The 23,949-nt window shown below is 37.9% G+C and overlaps 1 protein-coding gene across 7 annotated transcripts in view; it reads left to right on the top strand.

Moving 5' to 3' along the window:
* Positions 1-23,949, top strand: part of PRR16 (proline rich 16) — a 191,163-nt gene that overhangs the window by 151,944 nt on the left and 15,270 nt on the right. Inside the window, exon 2 of one of the 7 annotated variants that reach the window (XM_059416689.1) lies at positions 21,313-21,420. The exons of the other annotated variants lie outside the window; for them this stretch is intronic. The gene's annotated coding sequence lies outside the window, so the exon portion shown is untranslated. The remainder of the gene's footprint in view (positions 1-21,312; positions 21,421-23,949) is intronic. 7 annotated transcript variants of the gene reach the window in all.

The raw sequence follows: 23,949 nt of genomic DNA, 5'->3' as shown, positions 1-23,949 counted from the left end.
ATCTGGGGAAAATTTTAGCTCTGTCTCAATACGTTTTCTCCCGCTCTTTTTAAGTTTAGTGTATTAGTTTTAATAATGGAATTTCAGTAGTATGAGTTTTTCTAGGAAGATTGCAATATATTTCTTGCTAATTTACATTGATCGTTCATATTTATGGGGCATGAGTCAAAGCAGACCATGTGATTCAAAGTTAGCATGAAGATCAAGGTCATTTTGCCTCAAGAATAGATGAGGAATATAGAATCAGTTTTGAAAATCATTGTCATTTCTATTACTACTGACTATAAGCCAGTACCTTATTTTGAAACTTCAGTCAAAAAGGATAGATAGGGGCACCTGGGTGACTCAGTGGGTTAAAGCCTCTGCCTTCGGCTCAGGTCATGATCCCAGGGTCCTGGGATCAAGGCCCGAATCTGGCTCTCTGCTCAGCGTGGGGCCTGCTTCCTCCTCTCTCTCTCTCTGCCTCTCTGCCTACTTGTGATCTCTGTCTGTCAAATAAATAAATAAAATCTTTAAAAAAAAAAAAAAAAACAAAGTTAGATACTTGGTTTAAGAGTAATGTGAACAGAGGTACCCAGGTGGCCCAGTAGTTTAAGAATCTGCTTTTGGGGGCTCCTGGGTGGCTCAGTGAGTTAAGCCTCTGCCTTCAGCTCAGGTCATGATCTCATGGTCCTGGGATCGAGCCCAGCATTGGGCTCTCTACTCAGTAGGGAGCCTGCTTCCCCCAACCCCACCTGCCTCTCTGCCTACTTGTGATCTCTCTCTGCCAAATAAATAAATAAAATCTTTAAAAAAAAAAAAATAAGAGAGAGAAAGTCCGCTTTTGGCTCAGGTCATGATCTCAAGGTCCTGGGATCCAGCCCCGCATTAGGCTCCCTACTCAGTGGGGAGTCCAATTCTCCCTTTCCATTAGCCCCTCCCTCACCAGTTCCTACTCCCTCTCAAATAAATAAATAAATAAATAAAATATTTAAAATTTAAAAAAAGGATAACATGAACAGATATAATTCTAACCTATGGTTATTTGGCAGGTAGTTTAGATTACTGAATGTCATTATAAGACTGAAGATAGGTTATTGCAATACCATGTAAGCAAAATATGCTGTGTTATTTTTTGCAATGTTAAATAAATAATATATTTTCTATATGACACTAAGGAAATAGTTAAGACATTATTTAGGCATACTTCTCATTAGACTTACAAATGGTGATAACATTTATTGAATATAGCTTCATAAAGTACTTGTTAATAAATTATGTGATCTACCTTAATCTTCTATGAAAAAAATCCCCTCAGCACTCTTCTGTATTTGCAATATCAACCCTTAATACTATATGGTGTAAATTTTTGGAAATTTTCTTTAGAAACCCTGTAACCAAGCCTATACATGCAAAGAGAAAGAAAAGTGAACAAATCATTCAAAATTTGGCTAAGCCAGATTTCCAAATGATTTTTGTACAATGCTTTCTAGTTTTCAGTTGGCCTCTTTAGAATCTATCTAAGACTCTTTCCATATATGTACATTAATAGTAAGATCAAGTTATTTGACAGTCAATTTAAATAATTTTGTGGGAAAAAAACTATTTACAGTGGTGTCACTGTTTTTTGGGCTGATACTCTGTGGATATCATAAATTGGATCCATTGTAAATGTCACTTTCATGCAAGATTCTATATTATTATATTCTATATTATAGTAGTTACGATAGTATTATAGTAGTTATGATTTGTACTTTGGAATCATATAAACTTGTTATTTCCTGGGATGTGTTACTTGATTCCAGAAAGTATGGTATGAAAGGAGAAGGGAAAACAGGAGGTGAGGGGTAACTTTATAGTGAAGAAACCTGACAGGCACTACTTGAAGCCATGTGCTTTAGCTCAAAATCAAGCATGGGAAGTCAGTGCTGATAGGACATACCCTCAATGTCATGCGATGAGAATGGCACTTGACCTCTTTGGTCTTCTTCACCCAAATACATTTCCTGAATCTAACCATGAGAAAAACATCAGGCAAGATCCAGTTGAGCCACCTTTTCACAAAATGCCTGACCAGTAATCCTCAAAACTGGCAAGGTCATGAAGCACAAGGGAATTCTGAGAAACTAGCAACCAAGAGAGCCTAAGGAGACATGATGACAAGATATAATGGATCTTAGATGGGACCCTGGGACAGAAAAAGGACATGAAGGAGCAACTGAGGAAATCCCAGTACAATGTAAGCTTTACTTAATAATTATGTTTCGATATCAGTTCATTAATTTTGGTGAATGTACCTACCACAGGAATACGAGATTCTAGTAATAGGGGTAACTGAGTGTGAGGTTATATGGCAACTCTTTGTACTATTGTTTTTACAAAAATTCAGTCATTTTAAAAATGTTCCTTAAAAAAAGTTTATTTAAAATAAAACTGACATTTTATTAAAATATTTAATTTAAAAAATGTTTAAATGTTTTTAAGTCTTTAAAAAAGACGCTTCTCATACTAAATATTCAGCTGAAGATGTAAGACACAGAGTGCATATGAGATAAGATTTCATTTTTAATAAGTTCAAGGATAGAACTAATCTCTGCTATTAGGAGTCCTGAAGATGGTTTCACTTAGGAGAAGAAAGTGACTAGAAGGGACCCTGAGGCATCTCCCCGAGTGGGAGCAGTATTAGATCCTTGGTCTCCGTGTGGGTCACATGGGTGTGTTTACCTTGGAAACCATTCGTTGAGCTTTTCTTAGGATTTTTATGCTTGTCTCTCTACATATGTTATCCTTCAATAAAAATTAAAAAGCAGTGGTGTTATTTGGTTTTGCCCAATGGCTTTTGGGATACATAGATTATCGAAGTTTTTTTTTTTTTTAGTCTTAAACACCAAAATTCACTTTATGGGAATGATTTAAAAGAATATCAAAAGTTAAAAAAATGTAGTATTAACCCATAAATGGTCACATGGAAGTATCACTTTGTGAAATTCCAAACTGAGTCTGGGATGGATTAGGGACTTCTCTCGTCCCCGTGCAGAGCTCTCACAGACTTTTGTGGTTGTTCTTACTGTCATTGTATGCAACTACCATTTTATATGCCTGTTTTCTTCTATAGAATAAGGTCATGGAGGCAGAAACATTATCTTACTCATCTTTTGCTCTCCAGTGGCTGGCCTATGTTCTCAGAGGAGGTATGTGGTCAGTAAAGATGACTGGTACTCATGAGTTAAAGAATGAATACATGTATAACAGTAAGTGTGAACAGTAAGTTCACACTAAAGATCATTGACTTTTTGAGATGTGTTCATGTATAATGTTTCTGATAATTCTCCTCATTCCTTTCTTCTCTCTTTCTGAAATCTACCTTTCTAGAAATGAACTATGGGGTGTTTTAGGTTAATATACCAATATTTTCATCTTTCTCTTTCCTATTTTCCATTTTCAGTCATTCTGTCCTGCTTTCTGGGCTTTATCCTCTGTCCCTTTTACTGGAGTTTTAAATAGGGTAATAAAATGTTAACTACGTGGAAGCTCTTTCTTATTTTTTATTACATATTTTCATAGGACAACATTCTTTTTTAGTGGATGCAGTATATTCTCTGTCTCTCTCTGAAGATACTTATATGTGAGGTTACTTTTTCTCTGCATTGTATTCTTTCTAAGTCCATTTTCTCTCTTTTTCCCCTCCTGGGCCAGTGCGGGTAGGAGAAGGTTAAGGAGATTTTCTTCAGCTCTAAATTTGTTCTGATCTTTTCTACAGCCATACTACAATGTGTTAGGTACTGGGGGGATAAAAAGACTATTTTGGTCTTCTAATACGTCCATTTTCCAGTTTCCATGCAAAGGGGTAGAGGTAGGAGCAGACTCTCTCAGACAAATGAGCCATCATATACTAATACACAGAAGTAACAAATAGCATGATGTGCTCTGGGAAGTGCCAATTAGACATAGCCACTGTATAGAGGCAATCGTAGGAGTAGTAAAAGAGGAAGTTGAAAGATCAGATCATATAACGTGTTTTATATTCACTCAAATTAGGATTCAACTCTGAGGGATTCATTATCAAAATAGCAGGAGTTTAAATGAGTTGGAAGTCTACTTTTCTCTCATGTGAGGTAGGTGGTCCAGCACACCTGCTACTCTGTGATCCAAGATGGCCAGCCTACCATCATGTCAGCATTCCAGGGAGCATACGGGAGAGTAAAATCAAAATCTCCTCCCCTAAGGATGTTTCCCGGAAGTTGTACACTTTACCTTCCATCGGCTAGGCCTTCATTGTACATCGCATCTACTGGTTACACAAGAGCCTAGGAAATGCAGACTTTTGGGAGAGGGTGGCCCGTGTCCTGCTTATTTTCTTAGTTCAGTATTCTTTTGCTGAGGAAGAGAAGGGGGTTTGTTAGGGGACAATTCACAGTCTCGTTTAAGAGTTTAGATTTTATCTAGACTGTGGGGGAGGGCCCCTGAGGAGGTTTAAGCCAGGAAGTCCCCATTTCAGAAAGGTCACTCTAGCTGTGACATCAAGGATAAAGTGACATGAAATTAGCAACTATCTGAGTGATTCAGCAACCAGGAGAAGCACCTAAGTATGAGGAGTCTGACATGTCCCAGGGGTCTAGAAAGGCTGAAGAGAGGACATCCGTACCAGTGACATTAAATGACTGAATTGATTTTGGGCTTTTATCCGCAGGGTTGTACATTTGATTTATAATTATTTGTGGAATGCGGTCACCCTACATCAAGGCCTGAGTCAGATAGATGGTGAGCAGTACTCTTGACATGAGACACGGCTCCATAATCTTAGAGGAATTTGGTCCTCTGAGATTGGTAGAGAAGCTTTGTTTCTCTAAGGGTGTATACTATGGTTTTTTTTTTTTTTTAATTTAAATGGCACATACACATGGTACACATTTACATACAAAAAGATATACCAAAAAAGTATACTTTTCTTTATATTCCCAAATCTGAGAATGTGGTAAGTCCTACTGTCTCCGAGGAATTGCGTATTCTTCTCCAAAACCTCCCTGCATACACACACATACACATACACACCCCTTCTTTTTTTAAAACACGGGAGTATTATTTGCAGAGGATTTCCAATGTAAGTTCTTCAACTTAATGGAATTTAACTAGGTATGTAGATTTAGCATAACAAAGGATATTAGGCAGCGGGTGTAACTATTGTGTCAGCTCACTGTCAAGGGGTTCAAGAATAGGGGCAAAAAATTCTTGTCTATTGATAAGAATCAAGTCCCAGTGATCCCTGTGCTCCCCAAAGTTGTATAAGAATCCCTTTGAATTGAGTGTGATTCTAGTATTTATAAATGTACACATTTGCATTATTATTCTCATATATATGTCTATATATGTATATATGTATATAGCATGGAATTTAAATGCAAGCTAGTTACTTCATCTGGTGTTCAATCATAGTGAATCCATCCAAAGGCTAAAGGAAAAGCTCACTGCATTTGAATTGTAAAAAGGATACATTAGTCTCCAACTTAGAATATTCCTAAAGGCTTTTCAGAAGAACCGTGATCTCACTGTATACACTGTCCCATATTTTTGTTCTTGTTTAATAATACAGGTTCTTAATTTTTTATGTCAGGCTTATCAGCACATGCAAACCTTCCTTTATTAGTTTTTTTAAAGAGCTGTGCTACGTATACTCCCGTTCCCTATTGATGAGCATTCTATTTTGTTTGGTATTTTCATCTTATTTTGTTTTAGTTGGTGAGAATTTGTTTTTGTTTTTTCCTGCCTTTTATGCACAGTGTTTTAACAAATGATATGTAGATTAGCATTCTTATATTCCTGATGGGAGTGTATCTCTGTTGACATGTATGTACCTATATTACAAATAGTACTTTAGTGAACATGAGAAAGAAAATGTGTATATAGATACATACGGACAGTTAATGTGAGTCCCAGTTATAGTGTTGAGGGCGAATGGTGTGTTTACTTTTCACTTTGATTAATTTAAAATTACCCAGTTATCCACTGGAAGTAGCCTATTATATGCTCCCCACAAAGGTTTTTATGGTGCCCCAGGTAGGTAACATAAATGCACGCAGAAGTCTGTGTGTAAGTTGTTCATCCTGAGACCAAGCAGCCTCTCTATATTCTCTTAAAACATTGTTCACCAAGGGCACCCGGCTGGCTCAGTGGGTTAAGCCACTGGATCCCAGAGTCCTAGGATTGAGCCCCATATTGGGCTCCCTGCTCAGTGGGGAGTCTGCTTCTCTTAGTCTCTCTTCCTCTGTGCTCTCCCTCTCTCTGTGATAAAATTTAAAGATTTTAAATAAAATCTTTAAAAAAATTTAAGAAGATAAAACATTGTCCACCAAACTATCTAAATCGAATAGCTCATTTAGGTTACATGCTTGCCAAGGCCATCTTGTTAAAAAAAAAAAAAAATTTCACTTTTGCTATTTTCTCAGTGAAAAATGGTATTTTAATGATAAGTTTGAGTAATATTTATATTTATAAGCAAGGTGCCTGCCTTTGTTTGTGAACTTTTGCATTCCCTTTGAGACCCATGATGATGAAGGCACAGGTGTTGAAGATGCCACTGCCAGTAAAAAAATAAAAGGTGAAAAACATACCAAAATATATTGAGCCATCCATCAGTGGAGCCTAAACATAGACAAAAGGCTGATAGAAGGACAGGAAAATTTCAGAAACTTCAAAAAGCAAAAGAGATGTGCTTCTTATTATTCACATTTTCCTTTATTTTTCATCAATATACAATCTACCAGCATTTCCCCTTAACTTGCTCATTTATTGCTCATGGTAACTTTGGGCTGTGGCAATGATGAGTGTTTAATAATGTGATACTTAATGACAAAAATGTTCAGTTTCTACTAATGATTGTATATGCTGGCCTGTTGACATTAAGTCCATAAAATTGAATTGTACCCATTATCAGAGGATGAGAAATTAATTTTGTTGACAGGAATTTTCAATGGATGGTTTTTCTTGAGTTCCGAAATTGAAATTCTTAAAAAAGATTTTTATGGTACTGAATAATAGTTTAGTGTGTAAAGAAAGTATGGAAGGAGGTGGACATATATAGACACTTTCACACAAATTAGCAAAAAAAAAAAAAATTAGAGGAAGGAAGGTAGAAGAAGTAGTTTAGAAATACTTGAGGATCCATTTAATGCTTCATTTTCCCCCCTAGCACTTCTTAATTTAATTTATAATCTGAAAACTCAGGGAAATGGTCTGTGGGATTATCTATTAGAATACCCTAGAATCAAACATAATGCAATAAAACCATGCAGTTACATGCCCCATGATAATGCAAATTTGGATGATAGTGATTGAAAGTTGGTTTTCATCGTCAGCCCAATGCATATATTTAAATGAAGGTGATCAAATGAGGAGGAGGCTGAAGATGGAAAGAAGAATGAGACCCTCACTTGGGGAACCAGGCAAGTCAAGGGAAGTCCTCATGGCCTTAGTATTCATCCTTACCAACTCTGTGGATGAGGGATGACACAGGTGCCTGCTAATCAGGAGATTCCCAAATTACTGTTGTTATCTAGGAAGTCCCAACAAGTCTTGAAATCCAGCCTCTGCCCCCAGTCCACAGTTGAGACAGAGGGCACAGCTGCCCCCAGGGGGCACCAACCTTCAACTGGCACTTCATGATTTTGTGTGGCTGTCCTTCTAGTATCATGACCAACTCCTACAGGAATGAACTCTTGGATCTTACTTACCACACAATTACAGTTTTATTGTACTTTAATTTCTGCTGACTGGAAATCTCCTACTATACTACCTCTGCATCATGGAAGAAGAAGTCACCTGAGGAAACTTAATTGTGTAACTAAAAGTTATGTGTTTGTTCGTCTGGCTCAATTATCTGTTCACTTCTTATAGCTGCCCTTAATAGATGTGAAGTTGAATGGTGGTAGCAATTATATGAAAAAAAACAACAACTGTGTTTTGTTTTGTTTTGTTTTTAATACCTTCTCTTCACATTGAGCTCCAAAGAAAGTAGAAGAATTTCTAATGGTAGTAATGATTTGGGGGTGGAAAGGGGGGGAGTTTATATATCAAATACACCAGAATAGGGGAAAAAATAATTGTGAGTACAGAACTCAACATCTGAAATCCAGTAATTAACTGTGACTACAAATAAGCTCTAAAAGGGACATGTTTAGGTTGACTTTTATATATACCTTACCAAAGTAGCTTTTTATCATTTTGAAAATAACCACTTAGGTAATTTTTGTGTCTAATATGTGTCTAATATAAATAAATAGAATCAACTTAAATAGTCAGTTGTTGACATATCATACATATGAGATATTTTTGTGCTTGATGTTTCAATACTAAACTATTTGGGAATTTATTTCATTAAGTCTTTATTATGAGTTTACCATATGTTTGTGAAGAAAGCACATCCAAAAAATTTCAGTAGAAATATTTGAGATTAATAATAGAAGGACTTTATATTTTTGTTCTATGAGAACAATCTACATTTACCTTTGTAGTAGCCAAATGATTTTTTGAAACAAAGAGCCTGTATTATTACTTGAATAAAGATTGCATATGTAGACTATTTTATGTATAAGGAAATATCTCCGCACCATCATCAAATCAATTGTATTCATACATTTTCATTTGCTATTTCCCAGGGTTCAATTATTCTATTACTCACAGAGCTGAAAGGTACATTAGAAATGGTCCCTGTATGAGACCTCTGTATATTTTACTGTTTGAGGGAGACAAATACTTAGCACTCCTCTTGCCAACCCAGGCTTTAAACCAATTGAGAAATTCAGCGTAAGCAGTTTGAAGCTAAAATACTTCAGTTACTGATAAAAGGCCGCTTGAAGAATGAGACTTCAGTGCAGTGGTGTGCCAGAGCCAACTCCTAGGAGCTGTGAGAGTTCGTTGTTCACATACCTTCCCAGTTCCATGCTCAGGGACACCATGTTGGTAGCTTACAAAGACCTGTGGTGGAAGGATGCACACCACAGAATTTAGTTAATGACATATAGCGGGGACCATTTTCCTCCTGAAGATCTGGTTGTTAACCATTTAACAGTGCACCACTGCCTGAAAGCATCCATTAGTCCGAATCCTGAATCCCTGTACTTACCAGCTCTACCCCACACAGTGGAGGCCAGGAGATGCCTTCCTTGCACTTGGAGCTGAACAAGTGTGTTAGTTACATGCAGAGAACACACTCTGCATGTAACTAACTCGCTGGAGAAAGCCAAAAGGAACAACTGTATATTTGGTCTTTCCAAACTCTTCCATTCATTTCACATTCCCAAGAGAGGAAGGAGGAGATGAACATCTAGGACTCTGCTAGGAGGGAAACAGGACAGGTGTTAATGTTCCTTCACCCTTAATAAATTCCCCCCAATTCCTCTGCTTTTTGCTCTTTTGTCTATTGGATTTAGCCACTAAGAATTAACTATTAAGGAATAATATTGTTCTCTATGGGGAGGAAATTTGGATTTCATGCCTCTATCAGCATGCTACCTCAATACCAACCATTGTTTCTTTGAGTACCCTCCTGGAAATACTGGTCATCCATTATTTTTTGTCTCCAAAAATTCTCGACCTATGGACCCTCCTATGAAATTGAGATATTAATAGATTTAAATTCCATTTTTCTCTCTATAGATTCAACTACAGAATTCCCTTACACATTTTTGTTTTCTGGAACAATATGTGATTTCAGAATGGAAGGCATTCCCTGTGCCCTGCTGAGAAATCAGTGGCTGTGTAGTTTAGCATAGTTTAGCAACTTTAGCCACACCTAGGCTTATAGGATTTGGGTATTTCTGAAGCTGTTGTAACAGTTTTCCAAGGATGGCCAAAGACATGCTCTGAAGTTGCATTCTCCATGGAGCCCATAACGTGTGCAAAGCCCAGAAAGCACCAGTTAAAGATGAGGGAAAGCAGAAATACCTATGTCCACCACTCCACTGTCTTCCAAAAGTACTAGAATTGTTCAGATGAGTACAATAATTAAATCAATTTCAAAAACTTTTCATATTCAATCTGAAGATGTATTTGCTGGTCTCTTTCTCATCTCACAAGACGTCCAACCACATTGTCTAGCAGAAGCTTTGCAATTTAACAGACAGATCATTCGATGTTAAGCAGATGACAGATTTCCTACCCAGTGCATCTTCACAGGCTCTTAGTCAGTCAAGGAGCTGAGGTAACACACATGTCTCCCTGTCACTACATCCGTGTTGTCAAACATATTCCCAAGTCAGATTCTACTTATTCATGTCATAGAATGTCTCCTTAGCAATCTCAAATGTAAAGCCTAGATCCTGGATGAGTTCCCCCATTACGAGACTTAACTTCAAATTATGAAGCTCTACTTAAGGACAGTATAAATATGTCCATTGGGCGCCTGGGTGGCTCAGTGGGTTAAGCTGCTGCCTTCAGCTCAGGTCATGATCTCAGAGTCCTGGGATCGAGTCCCGCATCGGGCTCTCTGCTCAGCAGAGAGTCTGCTTCCCTCTCTCTCTATCTGCCTGCCTCTCCATCTACTTGTGATTTCTCTCTGTCAAATAAATAAATAAAATCTTCAAAATAAATAAATAAATAAATAAATAAATAAATATGTCCATTGCTTTAGACAAAATAAACATTTTAGAGTAAATGCATCAACTTTCTTCTGATTCCCAAATATATTTATTGTAGTTATTTCTGAATTTGAAACCGTGTGTCTTTATGAATAGTATTTGTTGTTTGCAACACATTTTAAATAACATGATTTAGTGGAAACATATTTTACAACTCTTTGACTGACAGGCATCATTGCTAAAGAAGGTTGCCATGATTCTCTTTCTGTTTCTTTGTTTTCTTGACATAGAACGCATGTATTGATAACATCACATAGGATATATTAAAAATGTTCAGAGCTGCTACATGGTAAGGCAAATTAAAATACTTTGTAGGCTTTGCATTTGAAAACATTTTTAATTTTGAACACTTCGAAACATATGGAAGACTACAGAAAACAATAAAACGCATAGTACCAGTGAAACAGATTTAATAGATATTCTGGTTTGCTCTATCTGCCTTGGAATTTGCTTTTCCCTGTTTAAACTGAAAAGGAACCACAAAACCTCTGAGTCCCTTGCTCCCAACCGAACCTCCTCTTTCCTCTTGAAGTTGCTACCTATCTCCCTGTGCATGCTTTGGAACTTTTCCTGCGTGGATCCTCATGACGATACATAGTCTCACGTGCATATTTTAAAATTCACATAAGTGGCATAATTAACGAATTTAGTTTAAATTCTAATGTTGTTGCTTGATGATTAGGAAATATAGAAAGCAAAAGTGGGGGCGCCTGGGTGTCTCTGTCAGTTTTGAGCAACTATCTTCGACTTGGATCATGATCCCAGAGTTCTGGGATCAAACCCTGTGTCAGGCTTCCTGCTCAGCAGAGAGTGTGCTTCTCCCTTCCCCTCTGCCAGCACCCCTGACTTGTGCTCTCTCAAATAAATAAATAAATAAACAAATAAATAAAATCTTCAAAATTAAAAAAATAAAAAATAAAAAACAAAAGTGGACTTGAAATCCTTTTCCATGTTTAATGAGATCCTGTGTTGTCAAGTATATTGTCAAGCAATTTTTGCTTGTTTTTATTTGTATGTTTGCTTTTAAAGAAGTGTTCAAGAGATCCTGTGGTCTTTGTGTTCTTAGCTGCTTGCCACTCTGTTGTCTCTCTACTTGACGGATAATTTTATAAATGCTCTGGTAATGTATTTTCTCCTTCAAGATGTGTGGACCTGGCCGCCGAGTATTGCTCTGATCCTTTCTCATGTCTTTTCCTGTCATCTTCTGGGTTGGTGAATTTTGCTGTTTGATATTTTGGTTCTTGAGGGTAAAGAAGTTCAGTCTGTTGTCCTCATACCACGCAGCAGTTCGGCTGGGGAGGAGGTTCGTGGGTGACACTTTGTCCCTCCCAGAACTTTATACACATTGCTGTTCCGTCTTCCATCATTTGATATTGATCTGGGGAAGTTCTGATACCAGCTTGATTTTTCTCACTTGAACTTAACTTGCCCCTTCTGCCCGGCTGCCTGTCCTTGAAGTGCTGGTTATTTCTTAGTGGCAATTGCTAACTAACAGGTATTACGGATGCACATTGTGTGGTTTAAACAAACTAGCTCCTTTCTGTCAGAGAAATTAGCCTTTTGAATACATTGGTTTTTTTCTGTTTTATAATAATGAAGCCTATTAGGAAAACCAACATTCCCTACGATGGATATCCACTTTGCATTTTCCCCCTCTCTATTACTATTGTTTCCTCTCTAATTTCTGCAATTCCTCTCTAATTTCAGAACTCATCAAATGAGGTGCTTGCTTTGGACATTGTGTTTGAGGGCACCTGTTCAGCCTCCCCTTGCTGCCTTTTGGGACCCAGCATCCAAGTCCAGCTTGTGTATGTATCTAGATCATATCCTGTATCTAGATCACACCCCAGGACCCTAGAACTTGCCATTCCCAGCTATCAACTCCAAAATGTCTGAAGACTTGTGGTAGCTTCCAGTCATGATCTTTCTTTCTGAGAGAAGACCAGATCCCTGGTACATTGGGGCCCAAGGAATGGCCAAAAGTGACTGTTTGCAGAGACTATAAAGAGCCAAAGCTTGGAAGTATGGGTTAGGGTATCAACATTAAATGCTTTTGAGGCCCCTCATGGTGTAAGGAAGACTGAAATGGGAGAAGGAGAATGATGGGCCATGGTTGGAGTTTGGGGGCCAGAAGCTTGCCCTTCTTCACTGCCACACCCTGATGAAGAATGCTGAGTAGTCCAAAAATTCTGTATTTAAACTTGGACTTCTAAGTCTTTTTATCCTGGTCAGTAATTTAGTTTCAGTAACATCTTTTCTCTTTCTGTTTCCATTTCATTTATGAATTTGGTCACGATGGTATTTCAGAACTCAGTTTGTTTCTTTGGCTTCAATTTCTCTTCTCTTTTATTCTGTATGTATCTACATCTCTATGTCTTCCCATTGGTTGCTATGTATCTGTAGAGGTAGACAGAGATCTTGCTCTAGATAATGGAGTAGGTTTATCTTATGAGATATTTCTTTAGCACAAAACATTCAGGGCACATTTTCTTCTATTTCCTCCCAGTGGAATTCATTACCTTTTTCTGCGAGTGTTCCGTGTTTCTTCTCTTCCCCCAGCCCTTGCCACAATAGCGTTTACAGGGTTTCCATGCCAATTTTTTTTTTTTTTCATCTTGCTTAGCTTGAACAGCTCTGTTTGGAACTTGCCTTGGGCTTCAAGCAATGTGGGTGACTCCTCCCCACCAAACCCCTCCGCAGTGTTCCTGTCGTGTCTCAGTCCGACTTATTTTCTCAGGCAAGCCCCGAGGTGGGAAGGCGAGCTTCTTTCATATCCTCACCACAATTCCATAGCTTGAAGGCATGGGGGAGATGCAGCAGAGGTGGGGATGGAGAGGAATCAGGATTTACTGCTTTCCTTTTTTAGGATCCATGATGTTATGTTCCAGTTCACTCTCCTGCCGCATTCAGGGTTATCACAGGCCTGTGGGAAAGGTGTTTCTGTGTCCTGTTGATGCTTCAGTTGCACATGGTCCCAGGGCTTCTGCCTCCACCCCCACCCCCCAGCCCCTTGCTCACTTCCCTTGTTCTATCGTCTGCTCTTCTGCAGTCCTCCCCATACTTTGGAGCCCTCCCTCAGTCCCTGTCCACATAATGCTTTCAAATTTATTTATGAAAATATGAGGACTTTTTTTACTTCGCTTTGTTACTTCATCCCAAGGCAGGACTGCAAATCTAAGGATCCGTAAGGACCCAAGGTAAAACCCTCTTTTTCTTTCTCTGATGCCTTTCCAATTTGGGACTGTGAAGGGCACCGCTTTCGTTCTCCCGTTTCGGCTCTTCAGTGCTTTTTGCTGTTCATTGTTTTATCTGAGACTGCGGAAGGAGAGTCTACTTAGCTCACTTTTCACGGCGGCCTCCAATTTTATGAATAAAAGGAATGCACACATGCCGGCTAAAAAGATGGAAAAAGTTGATCAGGGTATAAAAAGTAAAACAATGAGAAGTCATTTCATTTACATTTTCATTAAAGGCACACCTCCTACCATCATTTGGTGTTATTACCCAGAAACTTTTCCTTTGAATTGCTTCCTGGAGATCCTATCTATCATGCTGTCTTAAGTAGTAGGTTTTGTTCTTGACCTCGAGGGCTCATGCCAGAGCATTTGGAGTTTAAGGGAAAGGAGTGCTCTGAGGAGCTTGGGAAGAAAAACACTCATTAGAAAATCGGTATTTTCTGACTTTTCAGCATTAAAACTTCACTCTTCTCCTAGCTCAGAAACTCAGCTCTCTTTTATACCTACATTCACATAACTGTAGTGTATACCCAGGCTACTTTGGAGAATCAGATAATGACTCTGTTGTTTTTGACGGTTGAGTCAAAGCTAACTAGCCCCACACCGACCCTGTTTGCTAAGCAATTGTTTAAAGCAGCTTGTAATAGGAAAGTTTCTTGGAACATGCAATGACACCTCAGTGTCACATCTTATTCTGAGGTGGACTGAGGGTAATTTTTGTTTACCACTAGTAAATATGGATGTTGGGAAATTGACTCGCTTTAAACAGTAACAATATTCAGTAGTGTATCTGTTAGAACAGCGCATATATCAGAAACTAGACAAATCCTTGTATGGTAAGATATTGATGCCACAGGCCTGGCAAGTATGACTCTCTGGGCACATCTTACTACATGTGAGGAGGCAGGACAGGGTTGAGAAAAAATATTTTAAGAGAGACAATGACCGTCAGGCAAGTAGGATGCCCTGTGTTTATTTATTATTTGAGAAAGGCTAATTCGGGTATTTTAATTTTGAGGAAGATTTGTCCAAAATATTTTTTTCATTTGTATGAAAGGAGCGTAACCCTGTGGTGCGTTCATGTAAGAACATGGGGTCTGTTGAGCCCGAGGTCTCAAAATGGTGATGTGTGTAGTGAATTATGCCTGCGTACAGATTTGGGTCAACCTGCATGGTCATTTTTTTTTTCTTTTTAATGGCACCAATGCTTGAAAAATCTGTAAATTTCACATATAAATCAGTCTTTCTAGCTTCTCTAGAAGTCTTTAGAAAAGGGCAAAGCAGGGGTAACTCAGTGGGTTAAGCATCTGACTTTAGGTCAGGTCATGATCGCAGGGTCCTGGGATCCAGCTCCGTGTCCCTGCGGAGTCTTGCTTCTCCATCTCTCTTCACCTTTCCCCCTTCTGCCTTCCCTCCCTCTTCCCCCCAACCCGACTCATGCTGTCTCTCTCAAATAAATAAAATCTGAAAGAAAGGAAGAAAGAAGGAAAGAAAGAAAGAAAGGAGAAGAAAAGGCCAATACAAGGCCTTCTTTGCCTGTCCCCTTTATACGGTGGTATCTGCCACTATTCACCATATTTCCCTCTTTATTGTAGTACATATACATGCCTGCTTTTGCTCTGTTACTTCATGAACATTCCTTGTATAGTTCTGTTAATGTTTAGCCCTAGTCTTCTGAAGAAAAAAAAAAAAAGTTGAATGGCTAGATATTACAAGTTACCCAAAAGATTTAGTCATCATTCCCTAATTATTGGTTCACATATATGAAAATCATATATTAATCATATATTCTAAAATCCACACACATCATCCTCCACATATTAGATCTTGGCATTTCAGAACATGTGGTTTATACACTCATAATTTTCATGTTATTTAGAATATTTTTAAAAATCCCTTTCTTAATGAAATTAACTTGAATGGGGGCACCTGGGTGCCTCAGTGGGTTAAAGCCTCTGCCTTCAGCCCAGGTCATGATCTCAGGGATCGACCCCCGCATTTGGTTCTGTGCTCAGCAGGGAGCCTGCTTCCTCCTCTCTCTCTCTGCCTGTCAAATAAATAAATAAAATCTTAAATAAATTAATTTTTAACAAAAAGAAAGAAATTAAATTAAATGGCACAGTTGTTCCACTTTTTGATTCAGTTAGACCTCGGGAAAAGAAAAAGTCTTACTTTGAAAAAAAGTGGGTTTTATACTAACAATGTAACAAATACGTTAATTAATTATTTTTTAAAATAGTAATAGAGAATTTGAGGACTTGTCATGGAACTGTGTGTAGTTTTCACCACTAGAGGGCTTTGCTTTTTTTTTTTTTTTTTCAATCAGTAAGATTATTGTGAGGATAAACAAGTTTTTATGGCTTCCAAATTTTAACTGTATAATTACAAAGTTTCAAATGTGTATATACTATATAATATATATCATAATGATATGCATAGTATGCAGAAATCTTATCCTAATATCTTATCTGATATCTGATATCCTGATATCTTATCTTATCCTGTAAGTAAAATATGTAATATTTGAAACTGCAGAAAAGGCAATGTTTCATATTTTAATAAGTGAAGAGTAGTCAATAATGCAAATTCACAGGTGAGAAAAGATTTACAGTTTTCCTGTGCTCAGTGCCTTAACATTCTACAAGTGCTAGAAAAATATTCTACATTTTGCTTATCCAAATACCATATGTAGAACTTGTATATTTATATTACCTTTGCCAACAGTTTTGTTAGAACTAACTAACCCATAGGAATAACTTCAGCTACAAATGTTCTGAAATCTCTGTTCTCATAAAGAAAAAAAAAATCATTCTGAAGTCTTTCAGGGAATTTTCAACAGAGTGAGAGCCATGAAAGATCAATTTTCAAAGACCTAGCGCATTTAAGAGGCTGCTATCTCACCTTGGTGAAAATCTTCATTGTTTTTCAAATTATATGTAATTTATTTTTCTAAAATATCTCTGGGGCCCTGTGACAATAAAGACAGATGCTTGGGAAGCCAATTCGAAAAGAATCCCAAATTTTAAATTCCGTCTTTCTCTTTCATTTCATGTATTCTGATTCCATTAAATCAGACACGCAGGTATTATATTGTAAAATACAACTCGCCTTACTCCATTAAGATTTTTGGAACTTAGGCACAGAGGGAGATATCATAATGCTTGCATACCTTTATTAAACTGAGGATAATGTCCCTCCGTATGTTTGTGCTAAGCATGCTCTCATCCTAATTGAGTTAGACTGGCTATTTTCAAGTTGGGAAAGATATTCTAAAAAGATGAGCTGTAGAGATTTTCACATGTTTTCACTAATGCAAAAATAATGTAATATAACCTTCCCATTTGCATCGTTTTCTGTAATTATCCCTAAGTTTGCTTAGGACAAGAATCATCTTTTTTAATGACTTGCTTTATGGAAGCATCTTTCTACTTCCTCAAGGCTCCATAAAATCATAGATGCTCACATCACTTTTCTGTTCAAACCTTGCCAATTTTTTTTTTCCAGACACAAGTCAGACTCACAGTATTTAGCATGATAGTGAAGATGGTTAAGCATTCTAGCACTTCTTCATCTTTTTCTTTTTCCTTTTCTGTCTTTACACATGTTCTCCCTTCTTAAACTGCCCCTTCATGGACCCCCAGGGAGCACATGTACACACACACACACACACACACACACACACACACTCATCCATCCCATATACCCCTTGTAGTCTGCTATATGACTTTCTTTCTTTAGTTTTTTTTTTTTAATTAACATATAATATATTATTTGTTTCAGGGGCACAGGTCTGTGAATCATCAGTCTTACACAATTCACAGCACTCACCATAGCACATACCCAACCCGATGTCCATCACCCAGCCACCCTGTCTCTCCCACCCCCTCTTCCCTCCAGCAACCCTCAGTTTGTTTCCTGAGATCAAGAGTCTCTTATGGTTTATCTCCCTCCTGATCCCATCTTGTTTCATTTATCCTTCCCTTACCCCAATGACCCCCGACCCTGCCTTTCAAATTCCTCATATCAGAGAGATCATATGATAATTGTCTTTCTCTGATTGACTTATTTTGCTTATCTTAACACCCTCTAGTTCCATGCACATCGTTGCAAATGGCAAGATTTGGGGTATTTTGATGGCCGCATAGTATTCCATTGTGTTTATATACACCACATCTTCTTGATCCATTCATCTGTTGATGGACATCTAGGTTCTTTCCATAGTTTGGCTATTGTGGACATTGCTGCTATAAACATTTGGGTGCAGATGCCCTTTCGGATCACTATGTTTGTATCTTTAGGGTAAATACCCAGTAGTGCAGTTGGTGGGTCGTAGGATAGCTCTATTTTCAACTCTCTGAGGAAACTCCATGCTGTTTCCCAGAAGAAAAAAGAGAGAGGGGGGAAAATTGGATGATGTTCTGATCTTGGAAATCTCCATTTATTTTTCAAACCATCCCTCCTTCCTTAGTATATGTGCTGCCGAAGCAAGCATGCATCCCTCCTTCCTTAAGTTGCATTTTATTGTTCTTTAAATGCTCTTCCACTTTTTTTTTTTTTTTAACCTTATCCTTCAAGGTCCATCTTAAATGTTTCCTACCACCAGGACCCTCCCTGACATTGTTTCTCCCTCCCTCCGTGGTGGAATTAATTGTTCTTTCCTATCTGCTGTCAAAATATTTTATCCATACCTATGTTATAGCATGTATCACAGATGCCACAGACAGTTTCTATCTCTCTCTCTCTCTCTCTCTTTCTTCTTCTTCTTTTTTTGTTTTTCTTAATTGACAAAGTTGAGAACTAATGCCAGAAAGGAAAGACTCACTTTCACTGTTGTATAACTAGTAAGAGTCCACATTAAAATGACATCCAAATATCTCATCTTCAAATCAAATAGTATTATCAATATCAATATTTCTAGTACTATTATATTGAGTGTTTGATACATGTTCTTATTTTTATAGTGTAAGTATATTCTTGAGATATCATGGAAAGGAGTAACAGAGTTTTTTTTTCTGATGTTTTTGACAAGTAATTTCATATTCTCCATGGATTCTAAGGTAATTTAGATTAAAAAAAATCTAATTCACTGATTTCTTCTTCCTTTATGTTATTTACCAAACGTTTAGCTCAATATCTGAGATGTATAAAGTAAACACCTATGTCAGAATGCCACTTTAATGTATATGTCAGTATTTCTTAAGAGGTCTTGATAAATGAAATGCTTTAGAAATCTTACAAGTTTATTTTAATGTATCATTGTGGTGCCTTCTCTCCACGAGAGCTATGTCTGAAAGTATATTTTTAAACCATGCATGTATATGTTGTGCATATATATTATATGGACATGTAATATATGTTACATATGTTATTCTATTATTATTAAATATATTTAATATAATAATGTATATATTAGAGAGAGGGAAATTAGGAATCTCATGAATACAGTTTATTTACAACCAAAATTCATTACCCCCAAAGTTTATAAACAAGCACCAAACTGTAAGCAATAGGTAACTAACTTAAAAATGTTTTGTTACAGTATTTTTCATTTGATTTTTAAAATGTTTATTATTTTTTAATTCAACATATATGTCAGTCCCAGACAAAGACACAGGATACCCTGCCCCCTGGGAGCTTAAAATCTCACCAAGGAGACAGACATGAAAGGGCTGATTGCATTCAGTCACTATATTAGTGTGATATGTGCTGTGACACATACGTGGAGGTGCTCTTGGGCTTTGGTAGGGACCATGAGAACATTCTGGAAGAATTCTTGGAAGAGGAGATATGGGGACTGGTGTTTGAAGGATAGGCGCTGTGTGTGAAACAGAGCGTGTGTACATGTGATTGTGTTTGTGTTATGGGAGGAAACAGTGAAGAATGACCATGTCTAGGTAGACTTCTATGTAGATTTATGGATTCTCTATGAATGACTTCTACAAAGACCCAGAGAGGGGCTTCTGGGTAGCATCCGACTCTTAGTTTCAGTTCAGGTCATGATCTCAGGGTTGTGACATCAAGCCCTCGTCAGGCTCCATGCTGGGCATGGAACCTGCTTTAGATTCTCTCTATCTCCCTCTGCCCCTTCCCATCCCCCATCTCTGTCTCCCCCCAAAATAAAAAAAGACCCAGAGATAGGAGCTTAGCTTCTTTGAAGCACTGGAATAAATAAAAAGAGCACAGAGAGGAAAGTGACATAGGAGCCTGCAGGTGTGGAAAACAGGACCCAGATCTGAGGGATATTATGGCCTTGTAAATTATCTGACCTCGATCTTAAGAACAATTAAGGCTTAATCATTCATGTCATGTAAATACATGTAACAAATGTATACATATTTTTCAAAAGCTCTGTCTGACCGCAATGCAGAGAATAGATTAAATAGAAGAATGAATTGACTCGGGCAGTTTTGTTTGTACAATCTTACTCATGATGCTGACAGGGAAAAAAAAAATATATATATATATATATATATATATATATATATATATAATTTTATTGAGCTGCTTTAACATCAGTAGGGAATATAATGCACAACTAGAGGTTTATTTCATTTACACTTCTACAAATACAAAAAGAGAGAGGGATTGAGAAGTGTAAGCTGGTGTTAAAGTTGCACTTGCATTATCATGAGCTACGGCCCCCCTCCAAATATTATTAACGTAATGGAATCATATTGAAGTGTGTCCTTAGAAAGTGTACAGATGAGTCTTTTACAACTATTAAGCCACTAAAGCAACAATGATGAGGAATGTTTCCTTTTCCACACTTTACAAGCAGCCTCAGTAGAAGCATGTTGCCTGTTAAAATACCAAGATACCTTATAAAAAACAGAAATTAAAGTGAGCAGAGGCATTTCAGGTGTTATAATCTGTGGGTAATGTTTGCTACAGGGGAAAGAAAAGTTGTAAACACCACACCTGATAGGCGAGTAAAAAACTGCTAGACATGTCAATGTGGGACTTGGAGCCCACATAGTACATTTCAATTATAGGAAGCTAAGCTGTGCTTTAATGGTACTTTCTCCCTTCGTTCATAATTGTTTTATGTTCATTCTAAAGAATAAGCATTTAGATGGTGTGTGACCATTAGAAACTGTGTACACCTCGGAGATATTGTGGGCTCCTTTCCAGACCACAGTAATAAGGCAACTGTCCCCATAAAGTGAGTCAAATGAATTTTTTGGTTTCCTAGTGCTTATAAAAGTTACGTTGACACTCTACTATAGTCTCTGAAATGTTCAATAGCATGATGTCTTTAAAAAAACAATGTTCATATGCCTTAATTTAAAGATATTTTATTGCTAAAAAATGCTTTCAGTGAATCATCATCTCTTTGCTGTTGGAGGGTCCTGCCTCCATGGGGATGGCTGCTCAGGGTGGTGACAGCTGAAGTCTGGGGTGACTGTGGCAGTTCCTTTCATAAGACAGCAATGATGTTTGCCACATAGATTGCCTCTTCCTTTCAGAAATGCTTCTTCTGTAGCACGTGATGCTGTTTGATAGCCTTTTCCCCACACCAGGACTTCTTTCCAAATTGGACACAATCCTCTCAGACCCTGCCGTTGCCCTATCAAGTAAGTGTGTGTCATATTCTAACTCATTTGTCGTCATTTCAACAATCTTCATGCCATCTTTCCCAGGAGCAGATTCCATCTCAAGGAACCACTTTCTCCGCTCATCCCTAAGAAGCAATGCCTCATCCACTCAAGTTTTATCCCAAAATGGTAACAATTCAGTCCCACATTCAGGCTCCACTCCTAATGCTAGTTCTCTCGCTCTTTCCCTCCTAATGGCATCTAGATTCTGCAATAAAGCAGATCAAAATAATAAAACAAAGTATGCCTGTATAATAATTTCAGGAATTTCTACTTCCTTCAGGAGCATCTCAGAAATGCTCAGGATTCTATGTGGAATTGATTTCAATGAAACCAGGTAGTTTCGTGTTACGAGTTTAAAAAAAAAAATTGAAACGTCTTGATTTTGCAAAGTGTGGAGTTAAAAATTTTGGATTGTTTAGTGCTTCAAGTAACATAACCTGTTGAAACTTTTGTGATTTTCCAAAGCTGCCAGGGCCCATTAACATTTTGGACAAATCGTATCTGGAGTTAAATTTTATAGCTAGACCGAGGCTATCTGTATACTATCAGTACTATGACTATAAAGTACTATTAAGTACTATGACTTAAAGGAAATGAACCTAGTATAACATGAGTGTCCCATCTGCACCTCTCTGTCAAAGCACTAACTTCATGCACTTTTTTGGTGATGCCTTAAATCTCACCCTTCCGATGACTCATGTTTAAAAATTGCAATTTACAGCATCTAAACTTCTTAACATGGCCTACTGGGCAGCCCCCCTACCCAGAACCTGGTCTTTATCTATTTTCAGCCTTCTGTCCTATTCACTCGTCATTTCCTACATTTTTTTTTTAAGATTTATTTATTTATTTGTCAGAGAGAGAGCGCACAAGCAGAGGGAGAGGGAGAAGCAGAGCAGGGAGTGGGCCACCCACCCTGGGGCTCAATCCCAGGACCCTGGGATCATGACCTGAACCGAAGGCAGAGGCTTAATGAACTGAGCCACCTGCTCGCCCATTCCTACTTTATTCTTTACAAACACATTAAAAATAAAAGTGTTTCATAATTTCATGCCTCTGCCAGAAATGACTTTTCCTCCTTATTTTATTTTACCATTCAACACTTCTCTCAGGTGTCACCTGGCTTGAAATGATCTCTGACCAATGCTACCAACCAACCCGCTTGGAAAGAGTAGATCACTCCTGCTTTCCTGGACTTGCAGATCCTTTTACCACCACACACACACACACACACACACACACACACACACACACACAATGTACCGTAATTATTAGCCTACATGCGAATAAATAAGGTCCAGCTCATCCTTTATCTCTGATTTTCTTGGGTATTATTTTAACCATCATCAAGCTAGTTATACATACTTTTGTTCCCATCTCCAAATCACATTCTTTATAAGGACATACCAGTATGATTCTCATTCCTCTATCCTTTTTTTCTTTTCAAACTAGCTTCCATACCCAGCACAGAGCCCAGCTCCAGGCTTGAACTCAGGACCCTGAGCTTAAGACCTGAGCTGAGATGTCAGGCGCTTCACCAGCTGAGCCCTTGGTGGCCCTTCCTTCTTTATCATCTCTCTCCAGTGTCTAGTCCTTTCTCAAGACAAAACCCCTTTTAGCTACTCATCTTTATGTTCTTCTTTTGTTTTTAAGATCTTATTTATGTATTTGAGTGAAAGAGAGAAGGCACATGTGTGCAAGCAGGGAAGGGGCAGAGGAGAAGAAAAAAGAGATTATCAAGTAGACTCAGCACTGAGCATGGACTTCGATGTGGGGCTCGATCTCATGACCGTGCAATCATGACCTGGTGCAAAATCAAGAGTGGGGTGCTTAACCGACTGAGCCACCCAGATGTCCCTTCTTGTCTTTATTTTCTCATTAGTCAGCTATCTAAGTAATATCCCCAACACCTTTTTTAAAACTTCACCTCACGTCATTTGACTCATATTTATGGAAGATGAAGAATTAATCTTTTGTCTTTTTCCATACGTTGAAGAGATCCATCAATAACAAGTATCTCAATAGTAAAAATAGAATGAAACAATGTTAACGAACTCATAAAGAAATGAATTTAAACGTGTGTCTCTAAACCTGAACCTCCCAGAAATGAATTCAATTGAAGATATGAGTGAATTCTCATCTCACACACCATTGTTATCAACCACACTGTCAACAGTTTATTTCTTCCCCGGTTCAGTACTGTGTTACAAATTTCCAGTTATATGACCTGTTGAATGGAACTCATTATTATTTTTTTCTTGGAGCTTTCTGATTCCCTGTGTTACTTTAAAGTAATTGCTTTTTAGCGACACCAGGGTGGTACAGTCTGTTAAGCCTTGGACTCTTGGTTTCAGCTCAGGTCATGATTTCAGGATTGTGGATCCAGCTCCAGGCCAGGCTGGATGCTTAACACAGAGTCTGCTTAAGACTCTCCCTCCCTCTGCCCCTCAGCTCCCTAAAATAAATAAATAAATAAATCTTTTAAAAAAAAAAAAGAAGAAGAAG

This window comes from Mustela nigripes, chromosome 12 (genome assembly GCF_022355385.1).
Source record: "Mustela nigripes isolate SB6536 chromosome 12, MUSNIG.SB6536, whole genome shotgun sequence".
Lineage (NCBI taxonomy): Eukaryota > Metazoa > Chordata > Mammalia > Carnivora > Mustelidae > Mustela > Mustela nigripes.
Note: the sequence above shows the minus strand (reverse complement) of the source record. Positions and strands in the feature narration are given on the sequence as shown.